Source organism: Electrona antarctica, assembly GCF_951216825.1.
Source record: "Electrona antarctica genome assembly, chromosome: 21".
NCBI lineage: Eukaryota > Metazoa > Chordata > Actinopteri > Myctophiformes > Myctophidae > Electrona > Electrona antarctica.
Window position 1 is genome coordinate 13,042,832 of NC_136802.1, and position 19,776 is coordinate 13,062,607.

Consider the following 19,776-nt stretch of genomic DNA (forward strand, 5'->3'; position numbering starts at 1 on the left):
TCCGGCTTGGCAAGCATCTACAGGTATATTGGCCCGTGTTTGCCCGTTTGGGGGAGGGAAGCTGGTCAGGGAGGATGATAATTGTCATGATGCAATTGATGCATACTCCTACGGGCTGGGCCGGCCGCCTGTCACTACATTTTATATCCATCCCTTTTGGATTTGGTGAAAAGGAATCCATAACCTATAAAGTAGGCTATTATCAGTCACAGAGAAACACAGTTACTATAAGGGGCAAAAACTTATAGTAAGTTCTGGGAGCCCTCCCAGAAGGGCTCCCATAGTTTGGGAGCCCTTCTGGCTCCCAAACTATGAAATGAACTCCCCATTGCAATTAGAACAGCAGACTCACTCACAATCTTCTGCCGTAGTCTGAAAACTCACCTCTTCAGACTCCACCATAGCCTGTAGCATTGGCCGTAGCACTTGCCCTAGCCTCAACGACCTTGCAGGCTTATATGCAAAGGCTAAAATATGTAATTTAGATATACTGTATTGTAGACAGATGTCAGGTCACTATTGATCTGGCATTCTGTAATGTTTATAGTTTTAATGTACGAATATTCTACTGTTAGACGGATGATAGGTTCAACTCTTAGTTTACTTTTACTATGATCCTAGATGAGTATTTCTATGCATTTGATGTATTTATTACCTTGTGTTGTTCTTGCTTACTGTACAGTAAGTCACTCTGGATTAAGAGGGTCTGCTAAATGCCTAAATTGTAAATTGTTAATAATGGTTTTACGTGAAATCCAAGGTCCTTTGCTTGTGTGTCAAAATGTCATGTGGGACTGATTGTCAATAACTCAAATTGAATGACTGAGGAGAAGTTATAGGTTACTTTAATGAAGCAAGAAAGCAGTTTATCCAGCTAAATTGACCTTAAGCAATTACCTTAAGGGCACACTCCAATCAATACACTATTGATGTACATTGTACATAAATGTATAGTTTTCTTTCACCTCCTGTGTTCTGTTTAACATTGTACACTCCACTGCACTGGAAGATATGTTGAATGTTGAAATGCACAATTTCTTTCTAAAATTTACATAAAAAACAGGCTAAACTAGAAAAAGTGCCCTTGTGGGAACAGGTCTCCACCAGGAGGATATACTGTGTGAGATGTTTGGCAAAATGTTTAGGATTAATATAAACATGTTTTTGAGGCATTTTGTTCCAAAAATGTGTTTTGCAAAAATCAACCTGTTGGTGGCGCTATAACAGGCCAATGTGAAAAGGGTGGGATATATTCCTCAGCCTAGTAAGAAAATGTGTGAAAGATTTCACGTAAATTGCATGCTGCGTTCATGATTTGAGGCTTTTGTTCAAAACGGGGCAATCTTGCAAACTGTGAAAGCCAATTAGATGAAATATCGGACAGATCCGACTTGAGCACATGACCATAGAGATAGTGTGTAACGATTTGTGAGATTTTTGGACAGAATCTGGAGGAGTAATATCAAAAAATGTGTTTTACAAAAGTCGGCCTCCTGGTGGCGCTATAAAAGGCAGATGTGGAAAATGCAGGTCAGCGGTTTGTCCTTGGCCTCTAGGGAGTGTGCATGCAACGTTTCACGCAGATCGGTGCAGTTTTAGGTAAAAAATGTGAAAAGCTGCCTCATGGTGGCGCTATAACAGGCCGTTCTGGAAAATGTGGGGCAGAGGTTCATCGTTGGCATCCAAGGAGTGTGTGTGCAAAGTTTGGCATCGACCGGGTTAACGGTGCCGGAGATTAGTTGGTAACAGACGGACGGAAGGACGGACACACACACACACACACACACACACACACGGACACACACACGGACGGAGTGCAAAACATACTCTCTCCCCATGCCTTCGGCCTGTTGGAGACAATTATCCTATACTAGTCCTTACCCGTTCTGAATATATGAACAGCAAATGATGTTCAGTGTAGGTAATGTGATAGGGGGGGAATTGTTTACCCGTGTGGGTCTGTTGCGCGGAAAAGTGTGTCCCAGTATTAATCTGTGTCCGTCCCAACATTTCACTGGTGACACTGGTGACACGTGATTTGCGGGGAGATGTTTTTTTTGACGCAAATTAATTTAATTAAGATGATTGTTAGAATGTTTGCCGTGTGTAATGCAGGGCAGATTGAGGTTGGAGGACAGGGCTGTGCGGCGCTAGGTTCCGTGAGGCGGTCCGTGCGTCGTGGCGTTGTGAGATGGCGCAGAAAGCGAGCAGCTGTCTTGCTCTATGCTAAGGAAGTACTCTGACTGACTGACAGACAGTCCGCTAAATTATTAATAGGATTAACATTTCTTAATGGGTAAATCGGTCTGTCGGTCGGTGGACCCCCAGGCCACGGCCCTCGGGGTCCCCGTTCCTATGACTCAGACATAACCATAAATAGAGTTCACGCACTGATATTAGACACAACAGAAACCGTGTCAAATCCACCTATATTACGGAGATTTTCACCCCCTGTCCAAGCCAGGTGTTCATGTCTTTATTCTGTACAATGTAAAGTTATTCAGCTATTGTTCTGTTACTCTGACATTGGAGTAGTTTATTTTGTGATGAAGGTTAATTTGATTGTACAGTATAGTATTTCGTTTGACTGAACGTGGAATGCAAGCATCATGTCTGTGACTAATAAGAAAAACTCACAGCCTTGATTTAACTTAAATACAGTTGAATATCTCTGCTCTGGGTGCATTGGCTTCATTTACAGTAGATGTGTACAATACTCTATAAACCCTGAGCAACTGCTGTCAATACATGCTCAGTAGATTGTTCAAAATAGTCTTCTTTTGTTAAATCCATGTCCAAGTCCATGTTAGGAGTGTTAGTCAACTCTGTGGTCACAGTGGCAGAGGGGTAAAATAAGAAATTATATTGCAGATGGGTATCTGCGAGATACATGCGGAGGTGACCTTGTAAGATCTAAATTCCAGATATATAGAGTATGCCCCAAATTAAAGCTTTGCACAGGAAATTGAACTGTCAGATGGATGGAGAGAGAGAGAGAAAAAAGCCTCTGTCACAGAGTGGATTTTATGCTGTGCAAATGTCAGACTTACTGGCAATTATCCTGTGGATGATATCAGAAGAGGGGGCTATATATTACCTTGGCAGGCTGAATTATGGATGTGATCAATCCATCGCCGAAAGCCTCAGGAAAATGTGAATAGTTCTTTTGCATGACAAAGGTAAGCCGAAAGTACATCGACTTGGATGCCGATCAGTAAATGACAACTTAAGAATTATGATGTCACAAAACACAGTATGTAAAGATTTAAGTCTACTTACTATTCCACTACGGAGCAACGTGCTGTGATACTAGTACTGTGCTTGACACCCCCCCACGGGCAAACAGAGGCTTATCATTTTAATGTCAAACTACTCGTTTATAAGTATATGGCACCAGTAGACAGCGTTTAAAGTATGGAAATGTCAATTTGATATACATCGTTGCATCCTGGCTCGTCCAGCATGAAACAGCAAACAGTTATTTAGTTTTTAAGCTTTTTCTATTTGCTCGTGCTAAGATTATTGATTGTATGTTTGTATTCAGCAGCGCCATTCAGTTACATTTATTCATACCTAGGAGCTGACCAATACAACAATGGTGCAGGCAGCCATTAGCAATTAGCAATTCCAGTTTGGGGTTGAATTCTTTTAGTAGTTCAGTTCTATTCATGAGACTTTTTGTGCACTGTAGCTTGTGTCATCACCATGCAAAGCTGTGTTCACCCCTGCCTCCACCGAGGAGGTTAACCTCAGCCAGGGGTTATGTTTTTCTCTGGGTTAAGCAGAGGTTAACTTCTTGTTCTCTAGTGTGTGTCTCTCTACGCTCTATTCTTTTTTCTTTATTACCACTCGACACAGACTGAGTGGCCTAGTGTAAGTTCTGCCATCAGTTGGTCATAATGTAATGGCCATGTGGTTTGTTGTCCATGAAACCTCCACTTGGGCCTTTACCTGTGAGGGTGTACAGACAGTACACATCTGTCAATCTACACAAATTTGACGTCTTTTGTCTGATTGATTGATTGAAATATTTATTAACAGTTTGCAGAATTACAGTAACAAACTCAATACAAAGACTGTTAACTGTGAGTGGACGACCCAATTAAGCATTACACTTGATTACAAGAGGGTCCACCATGTTCAATTCATCAAAACATTTAGAGACGTACAAATAGACACTTCTATATAGTCAAAGAACAGAACAGGAATTCATCATAGAGGTAAAAAGGGAAAAGAACATATACAGTGATGGGAAAAAGGGGGGGGATTCAGATTTTTACGGGGGCCAGTTTCGAATTGCAGCCGTTCGTAGGTGCCCTTTGAGAGCAGTTTTGTCAAGGAGTCAAGGGATTTGCATGTCTTAATGACTGTTGGTAGGGCGTTCCACATTTTGGTGGCATAGGAGCGAAAATAATTTAGTCCCTTGTTTGTTACCGAACTGCACATGCACAATAATCTATTGGTTTTATTCTTAACAAGACAATATATTTTGATTACCCTGCTTTTGGGTTGTTTATTGTACCATTATGCATATCCTTTTGAAAATATACCCACTACGGTGTTTGCGCCCCACATATATCGAAATTATAAAATTGTACTACTCTTGGTCTTAATAGGATTATGCTTACTCTGAAAATGCTGTTTCCAACTTGACTTTGGTAAACAACATTTTAATTAAAATGTTTGATGGCAAATACAATACATTCACCCACTCTTTTCAGTCAACACACATCATCCTCAAGCTATTTACATTATAACCTGCTTCACCTTTTTGTAGTGTTTGTAAAGGCATTTGGAATTATTTATGTTATTCATGTACACTGTTAAACATCCTGGCTTTGTGTGTCCTTGAGCAAGACTCTGAACATACAGTAACTGTCCTACTACAACCTATACACTGTACATGTGCATGGCCTCTGCGTGCGTGTGTGTGCATGTGTGTGTGTTTGTGTGTATGCGTGTGCATGCAGGTGAGTGTGTGTGTGCATGCGTGTGCGCGTGCATGCGTGTACACAAGTGCAAATACAAATGCTGTATGACCAGCTGAAGGAAGGACAGCACACCCAAGGGGGGCAGAAAAAGAGGTACAAAGACAATATCAAAACACACCAGAGAAAGTGCCACTTTCCAGCCTCAGCATGGAGGCTGCCCTCCAGGGAGATATGTGGAACAGGATGGTCCATGAAGGCACACACACACACCTAGAAAGATACCTCCCACCATGCCGCAGAAGCAAAGAGGCAATAGATAATTGAGAGATCTTCCACCAAAACAGCTCCTCACCAGGGACGTGCAGGGAATGTTAGAGAGGCAGGGGCTGACATTCTCAAAAAAGGGCACTTTTGGTCAAAACTCTAAACAAAAACATTAATGTGAAAACAGAGGATCTACAATTGATTGATTGAGGTATTTATTATCAGTATGCAGAATAGGTACATTTCAAGCACAACTCAATACAAAAAACTCTTAATTGTGGACGACACCATGAAGCATTACACTTACAATAGGGTCCACCATTTTCAATTCATCAGAACATTTAGAGACGTACAAATACCGGTATACACTTCTATATAACAAAAAACAGGAAATCATCATAAAAGGAGGTAAAAAGGGAACAAAACATATACAGTGAGGGGAAAAGTGGGGTGGGGGGGGACTCATATTTTTAAGGGGGCCAGTTTCGAATTGCAGCCGTCCGTAGGTGCCCTTTGAGAGCGGTTTTGAAGGAGTCAAGGGATTCACATGACTGTTGGTAGGGCGTTCACAAGCTCACAAGTCAGGCTGCAAAGCATTTATTGAGAGCCTGTAGATCAGCTATATTTGGCCCGTGACCCCTGCACTCTTTATCTACTGAAGATAAAGAGTTTTTTCTTCCAAATTAAGTATACCTGATATTAATTTATATTCCATATCCAGGACATTTGTGATTCTCTTCCGGGGCGAGTGGACAACTTGGACAAGTCTTCCCGTTCTCCGCCTTTGACAATAAGTAGGCAACCATTTACCAGTACATGCATAACTGGGCCAAAATAGCCTTAAGTTGTTACAGGACTATTCTAAGGTCACAAATTACCTAAATGGATGTAAACTCCTTTCTGGAAGGCAACCATTATTATATCAGAGGGAAAATGTGACGGTAATTCTGATTCCAATTTTCTGAATGTATCTTATCATCACATATCTCAGATCATCCACTTTGGGGCAAAGTGTATCTAAATCGTAAAACCTGTATAATCTTCATAGGCCGCGTGTAATGTCAATTCTGGTGAAGTCTTTTAAAATGAATGATGGCTGTAATTAGTATGTGACTGTTTAAATCTGCAGTAAGCTGTAGAAGGTTGAAATCCCTGTAGGAGAAATAATGTGACTGGATTAGATCAAAAGAGTCCTTTGATGCTGTCCCATCACCCACAGCATCTGTCTGTGTTTTCTTAATTACCTGTGCACACACTTAGAAGGGCTTAATGGCAATCTATGCCATTGCTTATTTAGCAGTCAGACACAAATATTGTCAATTAAATGTAACTCCCCACTGGCTGCCAAGAAGGATATGCAGAATGATTAGATTATCTGTTTTATGAATGCAGCTTTGACTTCTACCTCTGGAAATATAACCTGCTGTGTTTCTTTGACTTTGCTGTGTATAAAATATGGAGTTCACGTGTTTGGTCCGACAGAGCATTGGTCCGAACGACAACCTACCTCAAACCCTCACCCTAACCTCCCCCGGGGCAGCACACCTAAACCTAACCCCAACCCTCTCCCGACCCCCAACGCACCTCGGACCAATGCTCCTTCGAACCAATGCTCCGTCGGATCATAGTATGCCTCCCTAAAATATGTGGGTGCCCACTGCCTTCTAGAAGGTATACAAATTGGCCTGCATGTAGACTCATTGAGATTTTCCCCCTGTGCTGTCAATGTGCTCATGCAGTTGTGATGGCTTCATATTTAGTGCAGCAGGCATATAGAGTACAGAGTACAGTACTGTATGGCTGTTAAAGCCAAGAAAACTATTATTATTAACTATGATTAAGTCTATACAGTGATTAGTGTATTCTCCTCTTTAACACTATTCATTCATTTATTTATTTTCACCAATGATTATTATGATTATTTCACATCACACCTTCCTCATATGCAGTCTTCAGTGTGATATGCCAATATACTGTAATTGCATGGTCCTCAATGCTCATGATATTATTGTTGTCATTATTATTATTATTATTATTATTATTATTATAGGCTATTGTAGATTCGCCATCGATGATGTTACGGTAGTAAGCTTTTGAACTACAAAAATGGTGAGGATGAGCGATTATATAAAGACAGTTAAATAAAGTAGCCTATTCACCCTAGACTAGACACTACTAGAGCATTGCTGATGTGAGTCTGGCCATAGATTTAGAGTGAAATGGCTAACCCTGGCCTAAACCTTTAGGATACAAAGATACATTAAATTGTTGGTGATTCTTTTTCTTTTCAAAATCTTTATAACAGAAGCCCAAGGCAAGTATGAATGTCATCAAGTCACAGGTTCGTAGAAAATAATTAAATAAAACATCAGATTTTACACAAGAGTACAGCCTTCAGTGGTCAAGTGTAGTCAGTTACATACTGTATGGAATAGGTTAGACCGCTCTATAAGTATCAGTGACTCAGAGGTAAACAAACATAAATCTCAGAGATCATAGGGCAGATATAATGAAAAGACTATGTTGTTGCGCAAAACATGCCCCTTCAAGACAAAAGAAAAAACATTTTCTCCCCTTTAAGTCCCAATTTAGTAAAGCCAATTCCCAATTCCCCAGCCTCTGTACAAGTACTCCATCTCTGCTAACCCCCACAATCAGTCATTGGGACTTGGGAGGGTGAAGAAATAAGCCTTGGTTCTCCTCTGATACCCGGGGCCAAATTGTTGGTGATTCTAATGCCAAAAAAGGGGGACGAGCTCATGTGATCCATGGCTATTAAAGGACCCCTTCACCACTTTTCAACTTATCTTATTTTGGTTCATGTTAAATACCATATTTTTTTTCTACTCAGTCTGTGTCTCATATGAGGCCACAGGAACGCGCCCAGGGGGCCGTCATGGTTCCGGAGAGCCGCCCCGCGTCCGCAACGGTTGAGAAATGACAGAGTTAAGGTGGTTGCACACTGGACGCGTTATTCGGAAAACCGACGGAAAAACACAGCTAAAAATCCGAAAACGCGTCCGGTGTGCAGGGACCTTTACCGTGTGGGGGGTCCCCAGGGGGTCCCTCTACTGTACTGTACTGTCATTGTACTGTACTGTACTGTACTATCACACCCGAAATCACGTAATGGCTGCTAAAAACTCAGCTTCCCATCATGGTCTAACAGTGCAACACTCTCTCTCTGTTTCTAGCTCAACAGCACCACTTTGGTACCCTAAACATAGGGACATACATACAGACATACATAGGGACAGACATTGCTGTTCCTTTGAGTGGCTGCACCATATATTTATATTTTCATTATCGTGAGAACGATATGGCTTCCATTATCACATTGCAACTTTTCAGGAATAGAAAGCCTGCTGTTTCATTCGCCATTGATGATGTCACTGGTGGGCGCCTGGATGGGTTTCTGAACTGCCCACATCCCCTATGGGCTATAGTTCCAAACATTACTCCTATGGCTGGAACTATCCCATTGAGATAGAATGAGCACTTCCGCATTCCATTGTTACAATGTGAGTCAACGCTAGTGTCGCCACTCTCTTACTAGAATCAACTAGATTACTCTCTGACACAGACCAACAACTACAAGTAGGAAATACATGTGGCATTATAGTGAGGACCAATTAGGCCTATATGAAGGTAGGTTGAAAAGTGGTGAAGTGGTCCTTTAAGAATCAAGAGTAGGACGTGATTGGTTTGCTTTCCGCCCCGCCCCCAACACCAGTTGTAAACAGAAGCAACGTGGGAGAGGGATGAGATAATATAGTTGTTGTGAGACTCATGTTGCTGAGAATGAGAGATTAATTTAAGTTTGACTCATGTTAGCTTTATCAAATATGGACCCCAAGAAGGCCATTCCCAGCAAGAAAAAGAGAGGTTGAGGCTGAAAGCACAAGAATTCAAGGCCTGTGGGCGTGGGGCGGGAATGGAGACTTCAATGACTGCAGAGTGATACCATGCAGTCAAACAATAATGCTGCTGCTGTCGTAAGTAAGTTACGGTCCACAACAAACATTGTTAACATGGGGTACTCTACAGGAATGCCTGAGACCAGTTAAACGGTTTAATTTTTAGCAGTGGTCTAGCTAGCTAGCCTATACTACCTACATATATTATGCACTGCAGCTGTGCGCGTTTTTAAGAATCAATATACATGAGTCATGACCATGACCATATATAAGTATATATTCCTCTTCCTAGGCATTATTTGCATTACTAAGCATTGTCTCACCAGCCAAACTGCAAGCATTTACCTTATAATATGGACACAGGTTTATTCTATGGCTGTTCGTACCTGCATGTAAGGTAGCTGTAAATATAATAATAACCTTGACTTTAGGCTACTTGTTAGTGTCAAAGCTTTATTTTAGTGCTACTACATATATTTGTTTGACTGTAAGTAAGGAAGTAAGGATAAGGGGAAGAAAATTAGGGAGCTGGCAAAGTCTTGAAGTTTAGGCAAAGATTTAATGACCATTATGTTTTCATTCAGCTCAAAAAGCTGCTTCAAGCCAGGAGGCTAAGTTTACAGTTTGTTATTTAGCCACTTTACCGTATCTGACAGCAGAGGTCCTTCAGTAAACTGAAAATAATAAAAAACAACTTCATGTGCTCAACAATTAGGCAGCAGCAGAGGCTCAATAACCTGCTGGCAATATTGCCACTGAGTGTGAACTGGCTAAACGGAAGGCTATGACTGCATCCAGAAAGGCCAAGATGAGGCGCCATAAGGTAAGAAAACACATTTTCTACAAAGAAAGGTGTGGTCTGTTGGTGTAGCAGACAGTGTGTCAAAGAGTTCTAATTTATTATAGGTGTGTGTGTGCTGTGTGGTACACAGCAGGCGTTGAAGGGTTGCCCACCTGCCCCTGGCAGGTAAATAAAACTTTCGGGCAGGTGGAGTTTGCTTTCAGGTTGCCCGACCGGACAAGTGCTAGTTTTTGACGAGACGCAAGAGCTACTAAGTTACTACACTATTCATATTCATAGCTATGTAGGTATTTGGCATAAAAAAAACGTTTTTTCTCACAGTCCCAGAAAGTATTTAAAATTTTACCTATGATTTTATAAAGGACGATTATTTTTTCGGGCAAGTGGGCATGATCTGTAATTGCCCGACGGGCAAGTGCCTCTGAGACCTTAGTGTCAACCCCTGCACAGTATGTAGCCCTCCACATTTTGAGTGAGTGAGTGAGTGTCAGCGCGCGTGTGTGCATGTAAGAAAAGGAGAGCTTGCAAGCATGTGTGTTTTGATATGGGTAAATATTCAAACAGATATGGGGTGTGTCCATCCAGTCACTGTACCTTTTCAGGACCCAAGCCTTATCTGTGGGCACTAGAGAGATTCATTGAAATCAAATTATAGATTTGGATTTGGTAAGTAATTAAGTAGCCTTGAAAGCCAACAGTTCCAGAGCCATGTGTCCTAAAGGTCAGGAGCTTATCTCCTGTTCCCTTAGCATGAGGCAGCTTGATGCACAAGTACCCTGGCCTGGACATGATGCACACAAGTAGTATGGTATGGTATGGTAGTATGGTAGGGTATGGTAGTATGGTATGGTGGTATGGTAGTATGGTATGGTATGGTAGTATGGTATGTCATAACGTTAACCAACCCTTGCCGTGTCCAGCAGGAAGACATTGGGTACCATGTTTTTGAGTGGTGCAGCCACTCCTTTACGGAGCTTTGTGTGTCCCTGGCTGGCTGTCTGTCTGGCTGGCTGGCTGGCTGGCCGGCCGGCCGGCCGGCTGTCTGGCTGGCTGGCTGCGGCCGGCTGGCTGTGTCCGAGCACGAAAATAAGCGTTTGGTTGGTTTTCACCATCAACTGTCTCTATTGCGCAGCCTAACACACACACACACACACACACACACACACACACACACACACACACACACATACACATACACACACTTACATTAACTGTATATATGATGATTTTGGTTGTGACAGTACAGTACAGTAGATGGACCCCCTGGGGACCCCCACACGGTAACTGTCATTTCTCGACGGTTTCGTACGCGGGGCGGCTCGCCGGAACCGGGCGGGCACCCTGGGCACGTTCTTGTGGGTCTAGAAGTTCTGGGGACCCCCCGGGGACCCCTACACGGAGTTGCACCACTCACACGGGTGGGAGTGACAGAGTTGTAACGGACAGAATTGTAAACTAAGCGCCCACACACACTCAGTACCCACATTGTGTAAGTGCTGTAGCAAATGCACTTATACCTATTTGTACACCTACAGTATGTGTGCACCTACAGTATCCTAAAATAGATAGACCTTATTGATCCCCACGGGGAAATTCAGGTGTCATAGCAGAATTGTGGTTAGTAGGACAAAAGAACAGATACATACAGTAGTAAGAATAGAGAGACTATGAACACTGAACAGTCATTAACTATGGTATAGAGATAAAAAGTAAAGAGCCATGCCATGTGTTCAAAACATTGCCATGTATTAATCTTTAGTCTGTGTTTTTTGTTAGTTTTGTTTGTTTGCATCAATTTCATTGATGCAAAAATACAAATTAGCATGTGTAAAATAAACAATAAAGAGAGAACCTAGGCATGTGGGTCTGACCACGATGAAGTGTTGTCAGGCAATTTGTTGGTGCATTGCTATCTAGAAGGAACAGAAAGCAATTATGCTTTAGACCAGCTAAAACCTGCAGCTGGTCTGAACATTAGTCTTTCTTTCTTTCTTTCTTTCTTGAAACTGCATTGATGGAGCAAATATGACAAATAATTTCACCTGCCTGTTTTACACCCTTAACGTGAAGTCACTCATATTCAATATTACAGATGGATTACTTTGATGGTTACAGTTTTATAATCAGTTTTGATGAGTAAACCTTTGTGGAGATCTTCTCAGTTCTCATTATATGCTAGTTACTGCCATTCAGGATGGAAAATGAAATCCATTTGGGTTTGGGGAGAAGTAGTTTCATAAGGGGCTGGTATGAAGTACTTGATATAAACAGAAAACGTTCAGTTAACTAGTCTGACGTCACTGCCCTCTACTATCAGTAGAGGGCCCAGTCCCATGGTTCGTGTATTTTTTTATAAGCATTGTACTCTCCATAGGGGGATTTTAGATCGCCTCATATAAGAACTGTGTTTGAAAAATAAACCGATCACCCCGGCCTTTTCACTCATATGGATATGAAGCATCGACTGAAGGTGGAAATGTACAAATATACCCAAAGAGTAACAAAATAAGCGTTAGAAACGAGCCAAACGGCCCAGGCGGTGGCGTAACCGTCTGGGCACCCGACTGGTAATCCAGTCGCAGTGTGCCGCGGGTTCGACTCCCGAGCCCGACACGGCCTTTACTGCATGTCTTCCCCCATCTCTCTCCCGTTTCCTGTCAGCCTACTGTCTGTCCCTTCAAAAAACAATAAAAGGCGTAAGCCGCAAAAAAAAATCTTAAAAAAAAAAAAAGAAACGAGCCAAACAACCCAGAGACTACATTTCCGGGTAGGCTGCTTCTGCCCGCAGCCCGTCGCACAACAGAAACTCAACGTTAATTACGTTTATTTTAATTTTATTGATATATAATGTATCGTGGTTAGTACGAGTCGAGTCACCACCAGCTGAGCTTACGTCAACGAGGAATCTCAGGAACGCAATATGTTGACAGCTGGGCGTGACGTATATGCTCAGCGACAGCGACATTGCATTCATATGTAGTTTCAAGGCTTTTGCGGTCACATTAATTCCATTTTCTCTAGAAACTGGCTGTATCAAATATGAATGGACATCATTAACGACGCACAGCCACTCCCCTGACAGAAACGCCGGGGTGGTCGGTTTATTTTTCAAACACAGTTCTTATATGAAGCGACATAAAATCGCCCTATGGAGATTTCAATACAAATAAAAAAATACACAAACCTGTGTGTTGGTGCCCTCTACTGAAAGTGACGTCAGACTTCGGTGCTCTATTAGCCTATATTTTGGCTATTTTTTTCTTTTTGATTTTCGATTATGAAATATTAAAATCGATTTCGGAGACTCCGATGATTAATCGGAAAATCGATGAATCGGCGGCATCCCTAAAAGTTATATATTGAATAACATATAAATGTAGGTTTTAAGGCTAGAATGACATTGTAGAGAAGTTGTCTTGTGAGAGAGGAGATTGTCTCTGGAGATAGTTACAGTTGTGAATGATCAGCTTCAGTCAGTTTTGTAGGTCGTACCTGGAGTTGTACATTATCTCCGCTGTGCACAGCAGCACAGGGGAACTGTCTGTATATCCATGTGCGACACAAAGGTACAATGTGTTTGTTTTGGTTAGTAGCCTAGTACTGCAAGCGCAGCCATGCTGTTTCACGTAATCGCGTTGGACAAAACGAAACCAGCCGGACCAACGTTAATGGCTTAATGCATGTAGGACCCGCATTTTCAAACGGTCCACTCGTCGTGAGTGATTCTGTGCGTGTGTGCATGGATGCTGTTGGCATGCCGTTGCTTGCTGTCCCATCTCATTGGCCAGAGGTGCGTGTGTGCATGGATGCATTGAGTTACCGTATGCCGTTGCTTGCTGTTCCATTGGCCAGAGGAGGCAGACGAGGCAGCCAATCAGGCTAGGCCGTCAGTGTGACTAGGGCTAGACTATGATGATGTCGTCTAGTTTTCATGAGCTGTCATTAGTCAGGTTTCACCGACCTGACAAAAAAAGAGAATTCTTTGCCATGTGGTGGTCTGACCACAATGAAGTGTTCTCAGGCAATTAGTTGGCACGTTGCTATCTAGAAGGAACAGAACGCTATTATGCTTTAGACCAGCTAAAACCTGGCCTGAACATGCTTCTTAATTCTTTCTTTCTTTCTTGAAACTGCATTGATATTGTAAGAGCCATTTGAGCCACCATATTGTTTTCCATGGTTCATTCAAGTTGCCAATCTAGGTTGCCATGGTTACAGGGAGGGAGGGTATTTAACCCTGGCCCTAATTAGTATCAGGTGTTGCCAGTGGCAGAGGTAAACCAGTTTTTGACTGTGTTCATGAGGGCTGGTGATCTGTATCCTGTGCGTTTGATGATTTATGTTATGTTTGTTTTATATGACAAAGTAGAGGACTTTGAGCACTATAATAAATATAATTTAACTTCTACTCAACGGACACTTTTGGACATCAGTTATTTTGATCACACGTCTGAACTTCCTCGGGAGCCAGTATCACCCAAGTATAGGGACTTGGGCGTTACATTAGGTCAAAAACTGCCTCAGTTCAAGAAGATTTGTTTATAGGGAACAAGTCGGACTACAAACAGGTTCGTTTTGGACACGCACGGACAAGGCGTGTGTGACACTGTGTGTTGGCGTGGAGCGGACTGATCGCCCACTGCTCTACAAACAAGTTCTGCTGACTGCTGCTGTTACCTGAAGCAAGTGATTGATTGCCGCCCGGAGCTACAGGGGTGCCACCGGGGACGTCATCACTTCAGCAGGCCAGCCGAGATCGGGTCGGTACTGGACCGAGCCGCAAAGACACAGAACATATTTTGCGCTGACCACCGTCAGCGCCGTGGTTAGTGTTTATCCAGCGGCGCACTGGGCGCAGGCAGCGCTCAACAGTAACAACAATGGAGCATGTGCATGCACTATTAACTCTTTAACTGTGTGACCATCTGAACACTGAACATTGATGTTTATTTCATTCATGGGCGACGGGGAGGCGCTATCTTGCGCTGGTAAACAGCCAAAGAATGACAATGTGCTTCAACTTGAGTCTGGTGTCAGTGGGGCTGTCACCAGAAAACTCATGGTCACAAGGACGCCAGAAGAAGTGTTGTCTGACAAGTTGGAAAGTTTGCAGTCATTCAATGATGAACAATATATAAAAGAGGCAAAAGATGCATTTTGTGAATTCATGAGTGTGATTGATGCCAACAATGATACAATATGGAACAAAGCTAAAGATCTAAGTTATGATCATTTTAGTGATGAAATGGACAAGTGGTTGTATGGTCCAAATTATTGCCCTGATGATGATGATGATGATGTGATCGACATTGAGGTTTCTGTTGCCACAAATCACTGTGACAAAGAGGACGATGTCATATTTGATGTTGAAGCTTGTGTTGCGCAATTCTGTGACAAAGACTATGGGTGTGAGTGCGAGGCTCCAAGGCCACAGGAGTTGCAGGCAGAGCAAGATTCCACCATGACTAGCAGCTTTACTGAAGAATCAGCTGTCACAAAGAGACTGAGTAGAGTGGTGACCGAGCCACTTGTTGCAGAAAAGAGTCCATCCTTCTCTCCAGCTCCGGCCATGAAGGCTGCCAAGAGAGAGGCAGCAGCTCCACGACCCAAGAAGACCGGCCCCAGCATCACTGAGCTGGTCGTCGAGGTCGTGTCCGCCTCAGGCTCCAAGGAATGGAGCAACATGTCCCTGGCTGCTGTCAAGAAGGTGGCAGCTAAAAGCTCGAAAAGGAGAAAGAGAGAAAAATGGCAGAGCCAAAGAAAGAGAAAGAAAAGATGGCAAAGCTCAAGAAACGGGAGGAAAAGAAGATGGGAGAGCTCAAGAAAGAAACGTATAAAAGACTTGAGTTTAAGCAGGTGACAGGTCTGACTCAGTCATTCATCCCCTCTCTGAAATCTGCTTTTTTGTAAAACTGTAAAACTGAAATGAATATGAGTTGCCTTAAATGATTTGTATTTTGTATTTATGGCTCTTTTGTATTTTTAGTTTTTTAAAATTGCTCTTTCTTGTATGCCAGTAGCAATTAGGGGTGGGTGTGTAAGAGCCATTTGAGCCACCATATTGTTTTCCATGGTTCATTCAAGTTGCCAATCTAGGTTGCCATGGTTACAGGGAGGGAGGGTATTTAACCCTGGCCCTAATTGGTATCAGGTGTTGCCAGTGGCAGAGGTAAACCAGTTTTTGACTGTGTTCATGAGGGCTGGTGATCTGTATCCTGTGCGTTTGATGATTTATGTTATGTTTGTTTTATATGACAAAGTATAGGACTTTGAGCACTATAATAAATATAATTTAACTTCTACTCAACGGACATTTTTGGACATCAGTTATTTTGATCACACGTCTGAACTTCCTCGGCAGCCAGTATCACCCAAGTATAGGGACTTGGGCGTTACAGATATATATATATATTAATTATTTAAACACTGTTTAATTAAACACTTATTTAATGAATTACACACACACACACACACACACACACACACACACACACACACACACACACACACACACACACACACACAATATGGCCAATCTGGCTCTGACAGAGGTTCAGCGGTGGCCGAACGGTTTGCGAGTGGTCTTGTTATCGGAAGGTCGCCAGTTCGAATCCCCGGACCGGCACGTTCAAATTACCACCGCTGAAGTTCCCTTGAGCAAGGCATTGAACCCCTACCATGAAATGTTCTATGAGCAGGGTCTGGCTGTAAACAAGCATCTCGAGCTTAGTCCATTCACCCTGGGTGCTCTTTGCTGTGTCCCACTCCCGTCTCTCTCTCTCTCTCTCTGTTTCCTGTCATTCTCTACTTCTACTATATACTACTTCTACTATATACAGTACTTATCAATAAAGGCAGAAAAGCCAAAACAAAATAAATTAATCTTTGAAGAATTGCATCAACCCATGTTGACGCAACATGGGTTGCGTCAACATCTGTCAAGTAGACCAGCGGTTCCCAAAGTGGGGTCCACGGACCCCTTGGGGTACGCGACGCATAGCCAGGGGGTACCAGAAATAATCCCCCCCCCCCCCAAAAAAAGCTTTTTTCTTTTTAAAAAAATAACTTTTTTAACATCAAAATTATGTTTATCTACGTGGTCATTTCTGCCAAGTTGCGCAATAAACAAATTTTTTGTGTTGTTCATTGTGTTTCTCCCATGTTTGCTTTGGGCCAATAGCTGACATGATTACTAAAACTACAACATCAGTCAACCTGTCGTGACCCCAAACAGTAACAGCAGGACACATGCTGCAGAAACAACAAAAATACTCAGGACACTTGAAAGGTTTCTCCGGCCGCTTCAGATGAGGGGGTACCTGGAAAAATGTCTACCCCAAAAGGGGTACCTGGTCCAAAAAGGTTTGGGAACCCCTGAAGTAGACTACAGCAGTAGTGGGACATCAATATCCAACAAAATCGAACAAAGTATTACTAAAGGCTACACTTTTAAGTAAAACATCCGAGTACTTCTTCCATCACTGCTGAACTGCATTGCCAAATGATGCGTGGCATGACCAGTGAGGTATATGTGGCACACCTGTGTTTCCACTTGATGTTTTCAGTGAGTGGAGAGCTTTTTTTTCTTTTTTGTCACCTGATATCATTATATCACTTTTGGCATGGTGACTACTAGTCCCCTGCCCAAGGCTTCACCTCAGCTTTGGTGGATTGCTGCTGCTCCCTTGGTCACACGCTTTCATTTTGCGCTTGACCAGATCTGTTTCCTCAGCAGTTTGTGTCTCCTGTGGGTCCAACTAGCTGAATCCGTCATTTAACCAGCAATGTATAAGATGCAGGCACACCTGGGAATGGGAGACCATCTTAGTTTAATCCATGTTATATGAGAAAAAAAAACACCAATGCTTAATCAAGAGACAAAATAAAACCCCTTTGCGATGTGTGCCTTATTTTGTGTGTCGTGTAACTAGCAACACTGGACATAAATGAGCTTCATGTGCTTTAGACGTTGTACCATAGATTGTTGAAATACAAATATAAAAAGCTTGAGTATGTTTTTGACGTCACCAATATTACCAGTAAGACGCCTGAGGGCGAGAAGCGACACACATCTGCCTGGTGACAGCAGACTGCTGGGCGAGTGCTGGCGCTTTGGAATGGGGGGTCAGATCAACATATCAGCCTGGGTGACAGCAAACTGCTGGGCGAGTGCTGCCTTTGCTTCTGGGGGTCCCTGGAACAACATATTTTAAGATGGGGGTCCGCAGCCAAATACAGATAATTCTGGGGGTCCTTGACAAGAAATAGTTTGAGCACCAGTGACATAGAAACATAGGTTTTTCAGAAAACTGTTAGGATTTAGAAGACTTTCTTTTTAGAATCAGCCTCAGGTCTAAATGGGTTAATATAATAACCCTTCCACAGGAGTAGCTTTTTCATATTTATCACACATTTTGTTATTTTCACCTACAGTAGGCCTACAGGTATTAAGGTATATACAGTAGCCTACGTAATAGGTGAATAGGTAAAAATGTAATTAATAGTTATCACCATGAAACTTCCCCAGTAGATTACTTACACGAAGACAACGATTTATTGTATTACAAATCTTCTGAAATTGTACATTTAAATATGCAAATTAGGCATTATATAGGAAAATATGCAAAAAATAGAAAATATGAAAAAGCTACTACTGTGGAAGGGTTGTCATATATTCATTTACTTATATTGATCCTATAAACAATTTTATACAGTATGGTTTTGCCCACTCAATTCATTAACATTCCGATTTTGGAGGTCTGGCTCATGGACTAAAAAACTAAAAGAACGCAACCAGTCAGACTCTGACTTGTAGTATTTTCCATTTGCACATAATTATGTGCATATATTTATATGCCAGCATTTTGATTCCGTTGTATTAGATTGTGTTATTATACCATAGCAGGAAAACAAGAACTGATTTTAATCCAAACATTTTCAAATATGTTCTGCCCTGGTGGGAACATGAGCAGACTGCCATGCAACTGCAAACTATATTATAATAATTAATTGCTGTGGGGTTCTGTCTGGGTAATTTCTCTGTTGTGTTATGGGCAGCATTGCACAGACACTAAAATGCAAGCATCCAGCCACTATAAGTATTCTTCATTGAACCCAAATTTGTCATTCCTCTGCCAAATGTGACCATTAGAAGAAATTAATAGCTATTTAATTGCTTTGCTGTTGCTTTAGTTTAGCATTCGCACTGAGGCTGGTGTCCGCTGGAGCCTGGTTAAGTGCCTTCCACAGCTTATTTTGCTTTGAGAACCACATTAAACTTCTCACTTCTTTTATCTCTCACTGTTTCTCCATTGCCATCATAGAAAGTTATGATTCATAAACGAGGATTAGTACTATCTCCTTTAAAAGACCCCATTCTCTTTGTACAGTGCAAGGGATTTAAAGCGTATTGAGATACACAGAAGCACATTCTGCTGTATTTTGATATACTGTAATAAAAGTCTGGTCATCAAAGAGATGTTTAAAGAGGTGGTTCACCCTATATTACACAAAGGGTACCAAACATCTTTAATAAGATCATTGCGTATTATTATTTTTTTTCCCAGCTAACCTTTGGACATCTTTTTTTATATTTAGCTAATACTCCATTTATATGCAATATCGTAATGTCACTGCAGGGTCTGTGAGGGACAGTGAATGCAATAATGGTAGAACAGCATGATCTTAATTATTAAAACTCCATATTCTTTATTGGCTTAACCCATTTTGGGCGGGAACCCCTTTTGGTGTAAGCATTATGTTATGCTTTAGCTATTAAAATATCAGATCTACAAGCTCATAGCGCGCCACCGAGTGGCGCGCTACGAGCTTGTAGGTCTGCTATTTTTAAAAAATCGAAGAA

At 42.1% G+C, this 19,776-nt stretch overlaps 1 protein-coding gene across 1 annotated transcript in view; it reads left to right on the forward strand.

Moving 5' to 3' along the window:
• The first annotated feature begins 9,130 nt into the window (after positions 1–9,130).
• Positions 9,131–19,776, forward strand: part of LOC306914597 (phospholipid-transporting ATPase ABCA1) — a 272,775-nt gene continuing 262,129 nt past the window's right edge. The window contains exons 1-2 of the mRNA XM_079491713.1: positions 9,131–9,194; positions 9,828–9,935. The gene's annotated coding sequence lies outside the window, so the exon portion shown is untranslated. The remainder of the gene's footprint in view (positions 9,195–9,827; positions 9,936–19,776) is intronic.